This window comes from Tupaia chinensis, unplaced genomic scaffold, assembly GCF_000334495.1.
Source record: "Tupaia chinensis unplaced genomic scaffold, TupChi_1.0 Scaffold000165_2, whole genome shotgun sequence".
Lineage (NCBI taxonomy): Eukaryota > Metazoa > Chordata > Mammalia > Scandentia > Tupaiidae > Tupaia > Tupaia belangeri.
This window is the reverse complement of record NW_006159640.1, coordinates 3494586-3500009: the sequence shown is the minus strand read 5'-3', so window position 1 is coordinate 3500009 and position 5424 is coordinate 3494586.

Here is a 5424-nt window from a genome sequence, read left to right as displayed (position 1 = left end):
AAAAAAAAAAAAAATTAACAGAAAGAGTATAAGAGTTTCTGTGAATTTTATGCAAGTTAGCTTCCATTTTTCACTTCCCAAATACCTGATTTACAGTTTTGACTCCTTCACATATTTACCCTTTTAATTTCAAGGTTTGTAATTCTACCTTCAGAAAATATCATTTTTTTACATTAAAAATGCAGAAACTCAACAGAAATAAAAAGCATTTTTAAATTAGTTGAGGTCAATGCAATTCTACCCTTTTAAAATAGTTTAACTAAAAAAATAGTTTAACTAAATGAATCTGGTGCTCTTGTTCAATAAAAATAGGTGATAGAAAATGTCTACCATTTGACTTTATAAGGTTAAGCAATATTCACCCAATATGCTTGGATTTGGGGGTAGATTTCAATCCATCATTGCCGTAGCACATCTCAATTACTACATAAAAGATTAAATACAATCAAACCCACAGCCTCAGAAGAAAAGAGTTCAGTTCTCCAGAAAACAGTGATAGCTTTAAAATGTGAAAAAAAATTTTTTTGGAGCGGTTTTTGCTATAGGGCACATGCGCTCACCAGAAAGACAGAGAGAGACAGAAAGACAGAAAGCGAGACATCACCCCCCCCAGGGGGGATGGCCACACCGCTATCCCTTCTCCTCCATTCTCCTCTCAGGATCTTGGGCCCTCACGCACATGTGTCCGGTGTGAATTTAAGCCACTGGGTCCGGGACTTGAACAACGGTCAACTACATAGGTGTCCAGCGACATAGCCATTACACCAACTGCTGGTCCCTATAATGTGAATTTTTATCTAGAGTATATTGGCATTAAATTAGTAGTGCTGAAAGATATATTTAGGATTTACAGTAACACCTGGAAGTTCTTTCTATCGTACATATACATAGAGTCATGGAAACTTTTCATATTACCTAATTGTTTTATGGCCTTCTGGATTTAGGGAACCAAATGAAAACTGAATCTCCACTCTACATCCCAGTCTTTATCTCTAGATAAGATACAATCTATTCTTAATTTCAAGGTAGAGTTTTACATGTCCATGTTTCTTAAGCCACATTCATGGAAATCATGTCTTAACTAACTTTGTTGTCTCTTCATCTTGTACACGAAACTCTAGCAGGTTTAATCTTGGTATTTATCATCTTCACATGTTCTTCAACCAATCAAATTTGGGATTCACAACATTTTCTGTGTTGATAAAATCAGGTGTGGAATTAGTAGAATAGATTCAATGAAGACCTGTTTTTTTGTTTTGTTTTGTTTTTCTTTGCCACACTGGACTTCTAGATGCCATTTGGATTGGGTTTAGAAGATGGGGAAGTATAGATATTTCTTGGCCTGAGTCTCTTAACAGTTCAGATGTAGAAGAGAAAGCGAGATCACAAGGAGATTGGCCATTGACTGTAGGGCACTGCCAGTGGCTTTGGTGGTGGCATTAGCTGAGTTTGGGGCAGCTGAGGTATTCGGGGAGAAATTACTTAGAAGGCTTATGACAGTTGTTTGATTTGAATAAATCTGCATGGGTAGGAGCAGCACCGGCAGCAACAGCCTCAGCATCAGCTGGCCACCATCGCTCTGCCCATGTCCGCTCCGTCGGTGAGCTGCGCGTCTCGCAGGGTACTGGGTGCTTCGAGAACCACTGGCTCTGGGCAGTCACAGGGGAGGTCCAGAAGTTAGATTCTTAATGTTATGTCACCCTTGTCTTCCCTTCAAAGTTACATTTCTTTTATCTCCAGGATTCTCCTCATAGAATCTTTAAAGCAGAGATAGTTTTCTCTTCAGGCCCTACATGATTAGTGCTTTATAAACCTGAAAAAAAATTATAATAAATAAGCTGAGAAATATTTGGTTTTATTCTAATAAAAATGATCTGTGGAGTTTTGATTGAGATTAATTATATTAATTAATCTACAAATTGATTTCTATATTGGCATCTTTGTGTTGATTTTTCCATTTCATAATACATTTTCCTTCCTTTATTTAAATCTACTGTTATGTGTATTAATAAGAATATATGTTATTCTTCCTATAGGTCTCTGACAGTAGTAAGTATGTGAATAAATTCTTTGAGCAGTGTTGGGCTATGCAGTTAGAATAACTGGAGAAATTTTCTGAATGTTTTGACTGTTTTTCTATATATAAGTCTTTTTTCTGCTTCCCTTTGTCCAGTAATATCTTTTATTATATACTAAATTATTATATGTAATAGGGTCTATTTCTCAGCTTCAGCTTTTTATTCCATAGATCTATATCCATCTATTTTTTTGGGGGGTATCCATCTATATAATTTTAATTATTGTTGCTCTATAATATGTTCTATTATCTGATAAGACTAGTTATACCTCATAACTCTTCTTTTTTTTGAAGAGGTTTTTGCTATAGGGTGTGTGCGCTCATCAGACAGAGAGACAGAGAGATAGAAAGTGAGAAACACCCACCGGGGGGATGGCCATGCCACAATCCCTTCTCCTCCATTCTCCTCTCGGGATCTTGGGCACGCACGCATGCACATGTGCCCAGCGTTTTAAGCTACCGGGTCCAGGACACGAACCGCAGTTGACTACATGGGAGTCCAGCACCATAGCCATTACGCTAACTGCTGGTCCCCATAACTCTTCTTTTTCAAAATAGGCTTTTATATTCTTGCCTAGTTATATTTCTAAAATAAGCCTATAAATACTTGACTTTTTAATAATAATAGTGGAGAGTTTTGATTGAGATTACACTAAATCAAATAATTTCCATATTGGCATCTTTGTGTTCATCTTTCCAGTTTATAATATGACATCTTTTCCTCTTTTAATGAAATCTCCTGCTATTACATTAGGAAAAAATAAGTGTTACTCTTTATATGGGACTCTCATTCAATCGGCCTATTCTGGTTTCTGTCTCCTGCCCCTGTGCTCACTGTGGAAGTACAAAAGTGAACATTGTCACAGCTTTTGCCCTTAGAAACTCACTTTGGTGAGCAAAAGAGATAAGTGACCAGATCATTACATTTAACTATAGTAATTATCAAAAGCACAGTCGCTAAGGAGGCAGAGAATGGGGTGCCAACCAAAATGGGGGGGGGGTATTAAGGATGACTTCCTGGAGGAGGGAACCGTTTAGTGAGTCCCAAGGGCCAAATGAAAGTTAGATAGATGAGAAGGGGAGAAAAAGCTGTCCAGGCAGACAGATTGTTCATTGGGGTGTATGTTCAAAATGAAAGAGACAAAAATATATTCCTTTTAGGAGCTGTAAGAAGCTGGGGAATTGGTTGATAATGAGATAGTAGCTGGAAATGATGCTAGACAGTAGGTAGGAGGCTGGGAGATTATGAAGGATTTGTATAAAAAGGTAAGAGTTTGGATATCAGATTTAAGGATTTAAAGAAAAAATGTCCCTACAATTAAAGGCCACTCTAGTTGCAAAGTGGAAGAAGGCATGAACGGGTATCAAACTTAGCCAGAAAGGCCAGTCAGGGGCCTTTATAATTATCCAGAGGAACACAGCCTTAGGCAAGGGTACCAGGAGGGAGAAAAGGAGGGTTCCAGAGCTATTAATAAGGTAGGCACACACACATACACAAACAGCACACGTGCGTGTCCACACACTCACTCTTGTTAATGTATTACTAAGTGGTTTGTCTTTTCACTCATTTAAGCAGGATTTTTCTATTATAGTCTGATTGGTTATTGCTAACTTAAAAAAGCTGTTGATTAAAAAAAAAGATATGTCTATCTTATATTCTTTCATTTTAACTGTTTAGATTTCTTTTAGGTATTTATTGTTATTTAAGAATTTTTGCACACTGATGTTTTTTACTCTTCATTTTTTTAAATTATAAAAATCTCAAGCATATACAAAAATGAAGAGTATAACAAATTCCCCTATGCTCTTCATTTAGATTCAGAACCTGTTAAGATTTTGCTTTATCTTTCCCTTTTTTGGTTTTGTGTTGTAACTGAGGTTGTTTTCTTTTCTTAGAATTAATTAATTAATTTTAGAGAGTTTTTTTGCTATAGGATATGTACACTTGCTGGAGAGACAGAGAGATACAAACCGAGAAATCACCCCCGTCCCTGGGAGATGGCCACCCCACAATCCCTTCTCTACTCTCCTCTTGGGATTTTGGGCACGCATGCACATGTACCTAGTGTGAGTTATAAGCTACCAGGTCCAGAACTCTAATCATAGTTGACTACGTGGGAGTCCAGCAATGTAACCACTATGCCATCTGCTGGTCCCTATTATGTTTATTAATATTTCATTTGAAAGAGAGAGAAACGGAAGGTGAGAAAGCCAGCTGCCAGATCCGAGACTCGAACTATGGTTGGCCATGTGGGAGTCCAGCACCTTAACTACCACATCACCTCCCAGCATCAATTACTGAGATATTTTAAAGGAGAATCTCAGACTTTTTGTTAACTCTACATAATTCAATATGCATCTCCAAAATGAGCGTTTTCTTACATAACCAAAATGATGTTATCTTGTTTAACAAAATAACAGTGATTCCTTGGTACAATTTAATACCTTCTGCATATTCATATTCCTGGTTTATCTCGAAATATCTTTTTATGTATGGTTCATTCCAGCCAAGATCTGGATCACATGTTGCATTTGGTAGTTTGGACTCAAAAACTCTTTTGATCTATAGCAATCCCTAACCATACTCCCTCCCTTTTTTTTTTTTTTTTTTTTTTCTGAAGAGAGATTTTTGCTATAGGGCGTGTGTGCTCACCAGCGAGACAGAGAGACAAAGTGAGAAATCACCACCACCACCACCATCTCTCCCACCTCCAGGAGACATGGCCATGCTGTAATCCCTTCTCCTCTAGTCTCCTCTTGGGATTTTGAACACGTGAGCACTCATGTCTGGCATGTGTTTGAAGCTGCCAGGTCCAGGACTTGAACCACAATCGACCATGTGGAAGTCCAGTGATGTAACCATTATGCCATCTGCTGTTCCCTCCTACTCCCTCTTTTTAAAAAAATGTCATTATTGAAGAAACCATGTCCATTTTCCTATAGAATGTCTCACATTCTGAATTTGCCTATTTTTCATACTATGGCTTATTTCTGTCTCTCATATTTCCTATGAACTGAAGCTGAGCTTTGAATGATTAATTAGATTGTGGTTCACTTTTTCTTTGAGGGGAGGCTGAAAAACTACTTCCTAGGTAGGACCATGAAGTACTTTCTCCCACAGTCCCACCCTTAGGGGTCTAATATTGATCAGCAGGTTCAGGAGATGACAGCTCATCCATCTGTTATAAATCTGTGAGCCTCTCATCAAACGAGTCCATCCACGGATGATTGTCTTCTGAATGAATTATTTCATCAAGGGCTACAAAATTTTTTTCTGAATTCTGTCAGTTTTTTTCTCATTTATTACCTACATAAAGAACATTTCCTCGAGGAACCAGCAGTTAGTG